This window comes from Oncorhynchus nerka, linkage group LG27, assembly GCF_034236695.1.
Source record: "Oncorhynchus nerka isolate Pitt River linkage group LG27, Oner_Uvic_2.0, whole genome shotgun sequence".
Classification (NCBI taxonomy): domain Eukaryota; kingdom Metazoa; phylum Chordata; class Actinopteri; order Salmoniformes; family Salmonidae; genus Oncorhynchus; species Oncorhynchus nerka.
The window spans coordinates 68228005-68244256 of record NC_088422.1 but is presented as its reverse complement, the minus strand read 5'-3'; positions in this window follow the sequence as shown (position 1 = coordinate 68244256).

Genomic DNA, 16252 nt, shown 5'->3' with positions numbered 1-16252 from the left:
GCTCGCATCCGCTACAAGACCATGGTGCTTGCCTACGGAGCTGTGAGGGGAACGGCACCTCAGTACCTCCAGGCTCTGATCAGGCCCTACACCCAAACAAGGGCACTGCGTTCATCCACCTCTGGCCTGCTCGCCTCCCTACCACTGAGGAAGTACAGTTCCCGCTCAGCCCAGTCAAAACTGTTCGCTGCTCTGGCCCCCCAATGGTGGAACAAACTCCCTCACGACGCCAGGACAGCGGAGTCAATCACCACCTTCCGGAGACACCTGAAACCCCACCTCTTTCAGGAATACCTAGGATAGGATAAAGTAATCCTTCTCACCCCCCCTTAAAAGATTTAGATGCACTATTGTAAAGTGGCTGTTCCACTGGATGTCTTAAGGTGAACGCACCAATTTGTAAGTCGCTCTGGATAAGAGTGTCTGCTAAATGACTTAAATGTAAATGTAAATCAATATCGCCATCTTTGTTTGACCAAAAAAATGGAGAGCTCATCATTAATACCACAGTCCAGATTCCAGACTCATGACACCAGTGTTGATGAATCCATTCTGTTGTAGCAGCAGCACTGCTGGCCAGCCAGTGCAATAGGAGCCAGCAGCCAGGGCATGTGTTGTCATTTCTATGTGGATAACAGTACTGGGGTAATGACCAGTCCAGGGCCTCTGTTCTGTCAGCTGTCTCCCCAATCCACCAAAATTCCCAATCCCAGCCATATACCCAGACCCCAGCCCACTAACATCCAGTTTGGTAGCAGCGCTGGGGGAGTAAGTGACATGGAACAGAGTGCTCCACCGCCGTTTGATCACCAACCAGCACTTTCCAAGGACATTACAGCCCCATTCCACTGGCTCTCTAGTGGCAGGTTATCATTAATGTGCTTGTGAGAGCCTAGCCGAGGTGACAGCAGGGGAATAGTAGGCTTTCATATCCACGGGCTGGTCCACAGGATGCCAGCCTGTTGTTTGTGCTGTAATTTAGCTCAGAGGATGGAAAATAGTGGGGTAATATAATGACTAGTTTGTGTACCCATGTAAAAGCATTCATCAGAGAGCGAGGGGATGGAGGGAACAGGAGATGAGAGAGAAAAGACTGTGTGTGTGTGTGTGTGTGTGTGTGTGTGTGTGTGTGTGTGTGCACGCATGCAAATGTATTTGGCTTTCAAAATGTTGCCTTTGTATGTCCCTGTTCTCACTGAAACAAACCATTTTGTTTAATATTAATTCTGTTTAATATTGTATAAAACACCCTATGCACATTTATTTGAAAGATTATTGTAAAAAGTCCTCTGTGAACACGTAATACTGCAAAAACACCATATAAAACATCATAAACAAAGACTGTTCCTGCTACGTTATAATTTATAGTTGAATTACCGTGCCACCAAACAGTTTCTAATTTAGAAAATACTGTATTTTTACCTCTACATACATGTCAAGAAAATGTATGAAAAGCCTATGGATCCCTGTAATTGAATTATAGAACCGTTTGATAATGATTTGTTCTTTGATTAACGTTGATTATTATTCTCCCCCTACATTCAATGAACAGGTCATCATATTAGACCTGCTTAATGACCTGTTGATCTTCACCAATAGCAAATAAACACACTATCAAAACCAATCGTAGGGACATTTGTCGGGTGTATTATTTATTGTTCGGCTGCACAGAAACACATGAATCATTTTATTCGGTACAGGGCTTGGCCATGTGAATCTGTGTTTTTGTATCTGTGTTACATTATCATATTTTCTTGTCAAATCAAAAATGTGAGTTGAGAAAGGATGGCATTCTTGCCAAAATACATATCAGAACATCACAAGTAAATTAAGTGAATATAATGGAAGCAGACAAAGGAAGAAGTAGGCTTTTGCAATGATGTGGCAATGGAGAACAAAAATATAATTTAGCTGCATAACAGTGTATGAACGAATAAACATATAATTCATAAACTAAAGTGTATCCTTTCTCCAAGCATATTTGTTCTGTTTAGTTATTTTTCGGGAATTTCATCCCTGAAAATCAAACCTCCGCTCTGTCTCCCTTAGCAACAGGTTATAATCCATAGTTACGAGAGGCGGTTGCTAGGTGCGTTGCCGAGATACAGACCATCACGGCTACGTGGGAGGCCACAGGGTCCTTGACGATGGCAGGGAGACCAGGGACTGGTGAAAATATACATGACAAAAATGGTGGGATCTTTTTGTGTCTGTAAAATTAACTATGCGAGAAATTGCGGTGGAAACGCCTTTAAGCGCAAATATTTATCTAATAACCATCATATTGAAGTTAACCTGGAGTCATAAGATGATATGGTGTGTGGTCTTCCCACTATGACTCGAGAAACCATGCCGTTTATTAGGCTACGAATGAAATAAGATACCAGCTCTCAGTCTCACACCAAAATTCGACGTTCATCCATGTTATTCAAACGCCAAATTTCGAAGTGTTTGAGGTTAAGGTATTAACTCCGAAATGTTTAAGGCTAGGGTTAAGTTCAGACATTAACTCCGAATGGTTAGGGTTTGGGATAGGCTTAAAATAAAAATATTAAATAGATTAAGCTGGATTCAAACCTGCAACCTTTGGAATCAGAGGCAGATGCTAACGCCCATTTACCATCCCTGTCCAAAACGCCCCAGGAAAACAGAAACCTACGTTGTTGCGCCTAGTGACTGGTTTCTACGTTATCTCTCGACGTCGTCAGACCTGGCTGGAAATAAATTATGATGAACTTCACAGGGTGTTGAAAGTGCAGAGTGATGTTGGTGCTCCTTTCCAATAAATATCGAGGGTCGTATTTTGGTGACATGATCAACGGTTGACTGCCGTTTGACAAATACAAATATTCTTGCTCCATAATAATCTCATCATGTAGAATAGACTAGCTGTTATGAGCTGTTGGCTCGAGCGCACGTGCCAAGACCAGAGCAGGCAGATTTACTATTTAACGCAAGTTTTTGTGACTAAACTATCCGTAGAGTTGAAAAAAGTACATGTTTTGTGCACTACATCATCACTCACTGACTTTCATCCGCAAAAAGGTCCATTTGGTGGAACACACCACTGTTGCGAAAAATCGCATATATTCTTTATGCAGATGTTAGAATATTCGCACGAACTTCTGTTGCCAATTGTATGAAAACCCAGATAATGTGAGGTAGAAAAAAACAAAGGATAATGTCAAACATCAAAACGCTTACCTTTATTTACTGAAAGTAACCCCGCTGTTATTTCTGTCTGTTTGTGTGTGTGTGCCACAGGTGGCTGGTGGCAGTGTATTAGTAAGATGTACACTGCTAAAATGATATTTCCTCTTAACTTCTTCACGGAGGAACACAAAGTCTCAGAGTGTTCCAGACTCCAGCACCTGGGGAAATGTATAAAGACAAATGTGTGTTTCTCTTAAGTGTAACTGCACAAACACTGATGCTGTAGCATTGGTCTCACCATTACTCAGGGGAGTTTAAAAAAACATGCAAAAAACGTGTGCATACTATATAATATCGCTGATACTTGTTGCATACACATGGAACAGAGGCAACAGTGGAGTGAGTTATCCAATCATGAAATAACAGTGTGCATTTGATGTGGATGGGCAAGCAAGGCTGTGAGTGTCTTCATTTGTCTTGCATTACCTTTGTGGAAGAAGCACCAGTTACTCCGGTCATGACAAAGACACCTGGAATTCCTCCAGGAGTCTACTGATAGGGCATATTAAAGTTGCAGTCGGAGCTCCGGTATTTCGCTCCATCCCTCCCCAAACTTCCCTCTAGGGGGCAGTAGCACTATACTTACACCAGTGCTGCCCAGCCTCTGCTCCTGCTGAGATAAAAGCCACAAAGCTAATAAGCCTTACACAAACTACATAACCATCACACCCCCTTATTTCTCTTTAGGACATGGTTTAGACATTTTAAAGGATATTAGTATGATGGCACAAGATGAAAAGCCAACTTAAGGTAACACTCTCTGAATGAATCTTCAGCTCTACTCTATTACTATTCAAATGTTCATTGGGACTTCATTGCAAAAAAGTATGTCTTAAAGGTCAAATGCAGCTGTTTTATCTCAGTATCAGATCCTTCCTGGGTAACAATTAAGTACCTTACTGTGATTGTTTTTCAATGAAAATGGTCAAAAATAAACAAAAATAGCTTCTCAGCAAAGAACAATGTATCAAGCAAGAATTTTGCTCGGACTGTCAGGGAGTGGTCTGAATGGAGAGGGAAACTGAAAACTAGCTGTTATTGGCAAAGAAGTTTGGCTGTCTCTTTGTTATTGGACTATTAATAAATTGACCACATGGTGATGATGTCACAAGGCAGGCCAGAAATCCATCCCAACCAAACAGGCTGAAATTTCAGGCAGTCTTTTCAAAAACTCTTGCACTAAAATGGTTTTGGCATCATTTTTTAAATGTCATAGCATTACTCCAACCACATAGTGTGTAAATATGTATATCAAGTTTTTGACTGCATGTGGCCTTTAAAAACAGAAGCATAGGCAACATGAAACATTTGTGTACATTTTGGGTTACATCTTTTACAATTGTGTCTTTATTTTACTGGATGTAAGGGAACCTCATTATGCATGCAGTTTTTCTGTCTTAATACAGTTTTCATGTAAAAACTGAACGTGATATTAGTCTTGGTTGGTTGAGATGATTAATTACTTTTTCTAAACCCTGAGAGATTGTATGAGCTAAAATTGAGTAAACAGTATAATAATTTTACTAATTCAAAAAACGAAATAAGCAATGACTAGTCTGAATGAATATATATTTTTCTTTGCTAACCTGAACAGAGAACACCCACTATATAATTAAAACATGGGATAAGATATTGTATCTCTCAGAATAAATGAAGAAAAAAAACACCTTGTTAAAATTGTTACAAAATATTTATAATCAAACCAATATTTGTGTGGGTTGAGTTGTAAGATGGATGAATTATAGAAAATATATTAGTGAATCATGCAATCAATTGTGTCCAAAAAGCAAACATGGTAAAAATATTCAATTATTATGTACAGAGAATACTCATGCCACATTATACTTGATGGAAATCTACCCAACAATTTACCCAACAATGGGCAAATATGAACATTATTTTAAAGCAGGGCAAGAGAACAAGATGCCCCTGTTCTATTGGATCCCCTGTTGGATGGGATGGAATGGCTTCTCTAATTGGTTTCAATTCTTAATTGAAATGTCATAAAAAGGCATCAGTAGATGTGCTGCCACAATTACCTCATGCAAATCTCCTGATGAATTGACGTGTGGGGCGTTACTGCGGCTGTTAAAAAATGCATTGATTTCTGCTGGAATGACATCAATTCAAATCAGGTCACGCTCTTGCTTCAACCTGTGGAAAGCTTTTGTCACCGCTCAGTTTCCTTTTCCTAGCAGGCTGATCTAAATACAAATGAAAACACTTGCACCCGTTCACAATGGGGGTACATCAGATTGATTTGATTGGTAAGCTTTTATATCATATGTACTATATCTATTCAGATGACCTTTTCTAGTAGAAATTGTGGGGGAAGAAAATGTTTTTGTTTCTCATTATCACGATGGTGCATTAGTTATGAGTACTTTATATAGAACAAACATAGTCTACAGGGAATGCAAAAGCACTTGTATGAATGTAGAACACATTCACTCACTCACTCACTCACTCACTCACTCACTCACTCACTCACTCACTCACTCACTCACTCACTCACTCACTCACTCACTCACTCACTCACTCACTCACTCACTCACTCACTCACTCACTCACACACACACACACACACACACACACACACACACACACACACACACACACACACACACACATACTGTACACAGAATCGAAGGAGAGAAATGACATCTGATATGTGCAGAAAGGGACTCCGATAGCTTTGATTTTGCCTTTCACCAAATGTTCTGAGCATTATCTGTCAGGCCTGATGATAAAGGGTGGCAGGCCTGAAAGAAAGGGTTAAAGCATCTTGTGAGTTATTGCCTTCCACTGTAGTCATAGCAACAGGTTAATAAGTAGCTTCTCTGATCTTCTTCTGTTGCTTTGTGCAGGTTGCTAAGATACAGATTGCATTCAGAGGTGCAAACATGTTCTAATAAGAAGAAGAATGAACTTCAAACACTGTAAAAAGATTGAACAAATTTAAAAACATTAGAGCAGAGCTATGCTATTAGAACTATCCGATTTACAAAGAAATGGTTGAATTGAACCAAATGTAACAGTAACAAGAAAATAAACAATAGTTAAACAAAGACCATCATTAATAATGTGTTGTGCATTATTCCTAGTTCTCATTGGTCTATAGACAATCTATTAATATAAAACACACTTTAATAATCTTCTTTTTTTGGCTAACAACCATCTCACACTAGAGTAGACCAGTAGGATAGTTTCCAAAGGTAAACCGGCCAATCAGATGATTTGGTAGTCTGTAGTCGAGCCTGTTCCTGGATACACACGGTGGATACAAGGGCAAAGTAAAGCATTGCCTCGGAGTTGCATCATTCTCTTCGCAGGTCTATTAGCAGGCATAGTCTGCCTAGCTCCTTATGAGACCCACTCAGAAAGCAGAATTAGACACACTTCCTCTTAGTGCTGTGACCTTTGTGAACCGCTGTATCATGAGTTCTAATCCAAGGAGAAATGACCACGTCTGAGCTGTACTGGGGTATTACTGTAGTTGGTATATCTTTATTCCTTTTGAATTACTGTAACACAGTAGAAAGACAGAATTTAGAATTACAATATTAATAGTCAATGATCCAACCTAGATTTTTTGGGGCAGATAATATTAAAGATATGGTTAATCACATAAAGATATCTGATTTGTGTACTTACTTCCAAAATAATCCCTGTAAAAGACATTTATAACTAAGACCACACAGCCCCGCACTTGACACCGAGGTCTTTCTTCCCTACCCATTTCCCTGCCCTTCAAATGGCGGAGGCCTTTTATCAGAGGAAAACGTGCATTGATTGAAAAGACAAACGGCATCCATACTGACACAACAAACAAACAAACAAACAAGCAGCTGGAAGCTGTGAAGCAACGGTGGGGGAGCATTTGGGTTGTTTTGGATGATAACGCCTGATCCCTCTGTCCTGTGTCATTGTACGTCTCTGTCCTCTCAGCTCAGCCAGCAACGGGAGGACAGATAACTCTACCGCCTGCCGTGTAAATGTCCTGTCTGTCCCTAAGACACCCTGTCCCTCCTGTGGACTATTGTGTGTGTGTGTGTGTGTGTGTTTGCAATTTCCCCCAGCGTATGAGTGGTTATGAGTGTGTGTGTGTGTATAAATCAGACTTTGTGATTAAAGCAGGATAATTACAGAATAATGAAGCCTCAGTGTGATTTATAAAAATAAATTCAATGTCACAGCTGAATAGTGGCAGGTTAAATGACACTGACCCACCAAATACCAAGAGAGATTTGAACAAAGACTATCCTGAATACAAGTGAGAGGTTGGGGACTGGACTGGGCCAGGGTGGGCCTGAGGGAGGGGTAGTGGGATGTGTTGGCTTCGTAGCGAGCCAGAGGACCAATGCGGCCAGGTGGTTGGGTTTTGGTTTATTCTGCTTACATCTAGAGAAGAAAGAAAAGCAGTTTTACCTCTCCAATACTGATTAAAGGCCATGTTCTCCCACCGGGCTTCAGGCTAGTCTGGGTTCATTCAATCTCCAGGTTGATTACCCGATTGGACTCATTGATTGGAGGAGCACTTTAATGACCTATTGTCTCAAGTGTTAATCAGTTGTTGACAGACAGTTCTCTCTCGGACCAGCTGGGCTCGCTGAAACGATTGGCCAGAGAGGTACAGGACCGATTGTCACGCCCTGACCTTAGAGAGCCTTTTTTATGTCTCTATTTGGTTTGGTCAGGGTGTGATTTGGGGTGGGCATTCTATGTTTTGTTTTCTATGATTTTGTGCTTCTATGTTTTGGCCGGGTATGGTTCTCAATCAGGGACAGCTGTCTATCGTTATCTCTGATTGGGAACCATACTTAGGTAGCCCTTTTCCTTTTCTTTCGTTGTGGGTAGTTAACTTTGTTTGTGGCACTTAGCCCTGTAAGCTTCACGGTTGTTGCTTTCTTTTGTTGTTTTGTTGGCAACATTTGAAAATAAAAGGAAAATGTACGCTCACCACGCTGCACTTTGGTCCACTACTTTTGACGGCTGTGACACCGATGTTCACTGGACTTACTTGGGCTGAATGATTCAAGGGCTATAAAAGCAGGAAGCACGTGGACCATGGAAGTTCTCGTTGGCCACATCCCTCTGGAGCGCCACCGTGCACAAGAGTGACATCGTCATCATGGAAGGGGGTGGGGTTTAATGAGTCAGATGTACCTGGTTTGTTGTGCTCAAACCTTTTGCACTCACGCTGTTTTATATTTCATGGTTATGTTTTTACCACCCTGTGAGTTACCCTGAAATGAGAGAAAGATTGAGATATAAAAATGGGGTTTGGTGCATGGTCTCTCTGTATGCACATTTCATCTTGTATTTATGGAAACTCTGCAATTGCAAATCACATAAATTCTAAAGAAATGTGGAACCTTGTAAAATATTACCTAGGGGACAGAGACGGGGGGATTTTATGAATAAGGTCCACTGGTGTAAAACTGAGTTAGTGACCAAGATTTGGAATGGACCAGCAAGCGTAATGTGTTCAGCTGTATGGCTAACGCAGTGAAAAAATAATGGTGTCATTAGTGATCATCCAAACCCCAGACCTTACAGATTTGCTCAAACAATTTTCTTCATCCAGAATGACAAATTACCCCTAATGTATAATTATTTCTATTGAAAAAAGTGCTAGATAGAAAGCACTAAATTGGCTTGGATATCCATTTCTAATTTGTATTACCCCCATTTAGTCACCGTTTTCCTTTTGATGCCCTGTTGCAAAGAAAGAAAGAGTGATGAAAAGAGAGTGACTGAGAAGAAAAGTGACAGGTACTTAGAGGCATAGTGAGTCTGTGGGTGTGTGTATGCATACATGCTTGTCCCCCCCCATCTATATTACCTGAGACAAAAATGAAATGAGTTTTGACAGAGAGTGACTCTGATCGCCCGTGGTGACATTTGGATGAGGTGACGAGGTCTGCCACTGCAGAAGACTGTAAACTTCTTCACAAAAGGATTGGGTGGAGTTCTAATGCAAATTGAGGTGGAGATAGAGTGAACATAATTTGACCAACAATAAAAGCATATTAAGCAACACAATCTCCAAAGAAAACACCATACCTCTCCATAACTGCAGCAACAGAGATATGGCATGGCTGGCCGTTTTAATTATGGCATATGGGGCCTCCTGTGGTGCCGTCTGTAGATTATGGAGTGTGTTGCCGTTTTAATTATGGCATATAATATAAGGTGTCAGTCAAACTTACCTCGACGGTTAAGCTTAGGTATACATTCGGAGTGGTAAAGGTTAAGGTTTGGGATAGGGTTAAAACATGAAATTAAAATGACAAAACAAGAGGGATTGAACACTGGGATAGAACCCACAATCCTCAGAGCTGTAGCTTGTGGTTTAACCCATCCCCAAACACAGTAGATGGTAATTGGTGCTAGCGTTGCCCCTAGTGGATGGTAGGAAATTGCAATGGAAATAAAATGAATACTTCATGTCATAATTTCACCATTTAAAATATGCTTAAATATGCCAGAATCGTCTAGACCCTGTCCTGATATTACTGTACATAAATAAACAGCTCCTCTGTATAAAACCTATACTTTCATATTCATGTCTGTTGTTATTTCTATCCTATTGAAAAGCAGAGTGGACATAATGGTTTAAGCCATCCTGTCCCCCTGTCCGTCTAGATCTATACCGAGCCCCTCGCTGGCTGTTGCTGCCTCCTTCTCTTTAATTATCTCCCCCTTTCAATCCCAACATCTTCAAGTCTCATCAATGCTTCTTAATTTCCGTCAATATCAGCAAAGGTCTAAGCTCTCCACACCTGGCCAGTCACCATGGAAACCTCACCTCTAACAACAAGACGGCAACGAGACGGCAACGCTGTGTTCTCCTTGATTAGATATTGATTAAGCTTTTGTAAAACACAATAGGATTAAAATGATTGGGCAGCTTTGCTTACCCATGGTCCACTCTAGACTTCCATTTAGTTATAAGCCTTTGTTATTTCAGAATCTACATGTTAAGAGGGATGGAATCGAAAACGCAGAGCCCTTTCCCCTGTCATTTTAGAGACCTCTCCAGGGACAGAAAGATGCACAAAGCAACTAGTACTTTACAGGGGATTACAGAGGGCTGGGAGTTATTCTCGACTGATCTCAGCCTTGAATAGACTATTGTGAACAAATAGAGGCTTTTGAGTGGCATAGCCTATGATTAGTGTTTCCAACCTGCTACCCATTACAAGGACATGCTAATAGGCCTGGTTGAGGTTGCCAGAGAGACATGCTTGGGAGCCCTAATGGAAAAAAGATACATTAATGGACCATTAACATCATATGCTAAATGGATGCTAAATGCATGCTAAATGCATGCAAAATCACCAATAATAAGTCAATATGGTGAATAATACCACAGACTACCACATAGCCAAAACAACATAGTTACACAGTAAAAAAAGTAATGTTGTTTTTACGTTAACTTACTGACAGCCAGTTGCTTGTAAGTTACTGTAAAACAAGGTATGTTACTGTAAATTCTTGTAAAGTTAGTTAAAAGTCACTTTTTTTTTCTTCTCTCACCTCTAATTAGAATTCCAGACTGTATCAACCTATCAGGTGTTTCTACTTCTCACTTATCAGGGAAGTAGGTGTGTGTCACCCTCATACGAAGGAGGGAACTGAAGAGGTGTAAGGTTGAGAGAACGGGGAGAACTCACCACACCTCTCCTGCTTGAAAAAGTGGGGATCTCTTAATTGAGGATAACCCATACGGAGGCATTTCTAATTAACATTGTTGAAACAATCTGACCCTTTCTGATAATAGTTCACAACCAAACATAAGAACATCCATCTCTTTTATTATCTCCCCCTTAACAGCTTTTTAAATGTATTTTTTATCTTCAATTAGTCTTTAATTTTTATTTTAAACTGGGTGGTTCGAGCACTGAATGCTGATTGGCTGAAAGCCGTATACCATGGGTATGACAAAACATGTATTTTTACTGCTTTAACTTTGTTGGTAACCAGTTTATAATAGTACCTCAAGTAAGGTACCTCAGAGCTTTGTGGTATATGGCCAATATACCACGGCTAAGGGCTGTATCCAGGAACTCTGCGTTGCGTCGTGTCTAAGAACAGCCCTTAGCCGTGGGGAAATGGCCATATAGCAGACCTCTTCGTGCAGTATTGCTTAATTCTACACTCTGAAGAGTACAGATGGAAGTGTTCTTGTAGTATTCCATGTTCTATCTTCTTTCACCCACACCCCTCCTTCCCCGAAAACAAACAAACCAAAAGCCCGTTAGCTGTGTTTCATTGGCTTCAGGGGAAACAGGACAGATTGAGTATCGACAATGGTAGCTAACTGCTGAAGCTTATAGCTCAGAGGCAACACTGTGAAATCTCAGGGGTAGATGAGAGACGCAATCGAAAAGACAGAAATAATTCTGCAAAGACTCACTCGAGGATCTATCCAGTTTGTCATGAGGAATCATGGACTGTCGGCAGCACAATGAGGAAGTCTCCAGGGACACAGACCAGGAGTCACCGTGTGATGGCTACGAGTTACTGTCCCAACTGGGCCTTGTGCTTTTTTATCATCTGCAGATTTAACCACTATAAATCTGTTTCCACAACGATAATGTTCTCTTTGTACCAGGGGGCAAATAAACAAGAGATATCTTTAGTGTCTGTAGGGACTATGTGGTCATTGAAGTCCCTTGGGTGGCATACTCTATTCTGGGATGTTGAGCTGTCCAACCAGAGATACTCAAAATAAAAAAAATCGTAAAATCGTCTTTGACCCAACTGAGTGTAACCTTTGAACTGGGCTGTGACGTGTGATGTGTCATGGCTGGTGTCCTCACTCTTTAGGGTTAACAAAAGTGGAGGAGAGTTGGTCCATAAGTAGGTCACTTAGTTACCACAGACAGGCTCAACATTACTGAAGCTTCTGTCTGCACCACAAATATTTCCTTCCTTCCTTTTCCTTCGTTATTATGGTCTACAAGATCAAATTCATTCATTCGTCTATTGATCGTTTACTTCTTATTAGTCAGATGCCAACTCACAAAAATCCTTAGTGCACCTGGATTTTGTTTCAACAGTAACACCTCAGTGGTAGATGGAATATCCATTTCAGGTTAATCAATTCACAATTTATTCCCCTCCCACTCCCAATCTCCGTCCCATTTATTATGCATTATTCGTCCTTTTTAAACGATTTTCTACTAACCTTCTCATCTAATTTGGTATTCAGATATGGTTAGCACTATTATCTCAATTAATACAATGACACATTCTAAATGCATTCTGCGTATATATCAAATGACAGAAGGCACCACAAGATGTTTTACAGCTATACCAACCAAGGCCATGTCATGACATGCTCTTCCAAGTTCAGCAGACTTTAGTTGATTGTAAATGATTGAATCAATAAAAGGAGGACAACGCAGGCTCAATCTTCTACAGGACTGTGCTTTATTTTAGTCTAAGCAGAATATAATGAACTAGAGAACTACAGTTCAGGAGCACTATGGGAGGAACCACCCCGAATTAGGGAAAAACAGACCCCTGCCAACACTAAGTCAAATTACAGTTCTGTTTTGAGAAAATAAAGATAATCAACAGATTTTTTTTCAAGTAAAAATGAGAAATATATACAAATATATCATTCAACTAAAATATTATAAATAAATGAACTAATAAGTACCTAAAATAAATTATGATGAATGACATAAAATGACATGTTCTATTTGTCTGACAGAAGTAAAATCAAGTGGATGAAATGCGAGAGAGAAGCTGGGAATGTAATGTCTCATGAAGCAAAGTACAGTGGATGATTTTCGCTTTCCTGTATATCTGAATGGTTGCACAAAGGCTCTCATTTCATGTTTTGTTCGGGAAACTCTGCTCTATTGGTTTCATGTGATAAAATTTGGTCCATGTAACCGATGGAAATGTAACTGTACTGTATGACCCCGTCCTTACTGGTGTCAGAAGTGGGATTGAGGCAAAACTGACACAAGGCAATCTTTACAACTGACAGCTGCATTTCAATTAAACAGAATCTCATCTCTGCAAGGAAAAACCAGAGCATGTTTATGAACAATGGAAAAGAACTAGCATTGGCATCCCCAGAATACAATGTATGTGCTACGTTTTTGAAGGTAGTACCATCAGAGAGAATGAATGTGTTTTAAGGCAGACTTCCCTCTTTTGATCAGTTTGGTGTCAAGGCCACGGGTTGACCTGACTTGACCAAAACAGTGTAGTGGAACGTTCAATCTGTTATTGGCACATTTTCTTCAGTGGTGTTGGAGTCAACCACAGTTATTATATACAAGATAGACCAGTAATGTTGAAATAGCTCTTCAGAAATGATCTCTGAGAGAAAATTCCCGCATGCAGAGAAGATGAAAATAAAAGAGATGTCTCTGATTCTTTTTCAAGAAAAAAAATGAATTCAAGATGAAAGAAATAATCAAACAAACGAGAAATGTATGGCTGAAAGACAATGGTCATGTTAAATGACAGCTTATTTTTCAAAACAAATCTGACAACACATGTTGTCATCTTTATGAATCCACATGACCTTTTATCATCCTTTACAGTCCAGTTTCTTCATTCCTGTACTGAATGTAAGAGCTTTCTGTCAACAACACATCTTTAAACTTGCCCATTTACATGTCATTCCATATGGGGATTGTGCAGCAAAATGTCCCTTCAACATGTATCTTCAAAGCATATCAGAATAAACCTTGAGACAATGGGTCCATCCCAGCTTCAGCAGATAACAAAACAGAAAACATAAGAGAATGGGGAAAAAATAACCATTTTACCAACATGAATATAAAATCCATTTTAACATCAGCACTTCAATATACAAGAAATAAAAATGTTTTCTCTCTACTGTTTTTGATAAATTATTTCATAGTTTCCTTCTCGTAGTCAGTGAAATATATTAACTATTTCTTTCTTTTTTTTTCAACATGATTTATTGTACGGTCGTCTATAAAGAAGCCTTAACAGAATTAAAAAATAAGCTATGTAATATGTACAGGAGTATCGCAGGCAGCTGTGTACTCGGGCCGTGGGGAGAGCAGAGGCAGGGGCAGGCCACAGAGGCAGGGAGATCTGCAGGGTAGTCATTCATTCTAGTAGCAGTGCATCCGGCTCACCTGGCCTAATCCTCTCTCTTTCTCATCATACACCTGTGTTCTGTGTTTGGATCACATGGAAATATGTTTTCAGCTCCAATCTGGCAAACCCTCACCCCCTTCCGCCCATACCCGTGGAGCTGTGGAGCATAGCGGTGACTGGCGGACGCCGCCCCGGTGGCAAGCTAGCTAGCAACTTGCGAACTAATGGCTGCTGTCACTATCACCTGCTCCTCTGCACGGCACGGAGCAGACTGAGGGGCAGGCCTTCTCGTCACGTATTTGAGGTCACATCTATCCGTCTAATCAGCTCCAATTGGACTAATCCAATTAGCTAGTGCACAGGCAATCTTTCAACTGTCAGAAATATCATGATGTGTCAGTGTAAACCTAATTAATGGATTGCTCCAGGCTGGAATTGAAGCCCTACTAAATCATCTAGAATCAGATCTCTGCTATCCTCTCCCTGTTATGTGGGGTGGTGTTCAGCTGAGGGTATAGTGCATATTCATTCATGTTTACTCAGTAGCCAAAAAGGCCAAAGTGTTAAAAAGTCCCACCCTCTCCAAAGATTCCCTGCACTGCTGTGGATACGTTTTATAGTGACATCAATGTCCCACACAGCCAGGCGACTACTATAGACAGACCTCTCTCCTGTACAGTTCTTACTTCCTGACTCATTTGTTTGTGTTCTATTATTTACATGAAGGAATAAAAAATTCTGTCTCCATTTTTTGATTTGAATTTCCAGCTTTGTTGTCAAACATGATCCCACACTTTTCTGTGATTGACTGCTCTTTATGCTGTTTATGATAGGATCAAAGTCTTCCTTTTAGTGTCTTTTTAAATTGCACGTTGACCTGATGGATCCAAGGCATTAATGTTTCAATGACAGACAACACTCCCCCTGACTGACTGACAGTGTGATTCTGTCTCTGGCTCCTCCAGCTGCCCTGGCAGAGGTCCAACATGCTCCCCCAGCTCCCACCATACTCTCAGTGCCTCTGGGTAAATACGCAGCTCTTATTCCTCCCCAGCCAGACAAGGCAGGCAGGGCCCATGGGGAAGGCAAGGCTCTGAAAGTTTCCACTAATCATGACATCATAGCGCCTGATGCCCTGAGTATTGAGGTGACTTTGTGGAGTTTCAGTTTAGCATCCAGCCCCCCCCAACCCACTTCACTTCCCCTCTCAGCAAAAATCCCATTTCCACAGCGAAAATCCCTTTTTGCGTTAGCTAAGCGAGATGACGGAAAAGCTCTCCTTTTCTCCCAAAGCAGCTATTAAATGAGAGCCATTAATTTCTCCCTCCTGTCCAACAGGTTCCTTTAATTATCTCTCCACTTTCAGTCAATTACATTTCACTTCCTTTCCTTGACAATCACTGCTATTTTAGGGTGAGTGTTCTCTACACCCAGGGGCTGGGGTCTGCTAGACATGCTAGGCAGATCTCTCTTCGCCCACTAGGATTGGTTATTCAACCCATCCGCCAGCTTCAGAGCTCAGATGATTGGTTATCTAGCCTCTTAGCCTCTTAGTCAACCTCTTCGGCTCTTAGGACTGGTTATCCTGCCCCTCTGTCAGCCTCGGAGCTCTGAGGTTTCTAACTCCTCATGAGGACAGACTTTATGGAATGCAAACTAGGAAGGTATTATAACTAGAACCAGTAGAGGAGGCAGAATAACCAGAGGTTAAGAAATGTGAATAACTGCCTCACAGGTGCTAATGTTACATGAGAAGGTCAGGCATTACAGTGACTGTTGACATGACCATAAATATGTTTTTGTTATATTATATTTTACATACAGTACCAGTCAAAAGTTTGGACACACCTACTCATTCAAGGGTTTTTCTTTATTTTTACTATTTTCTACATTGTAGAATAATAGTGAAGATATAAACTATGAATTAACACATATA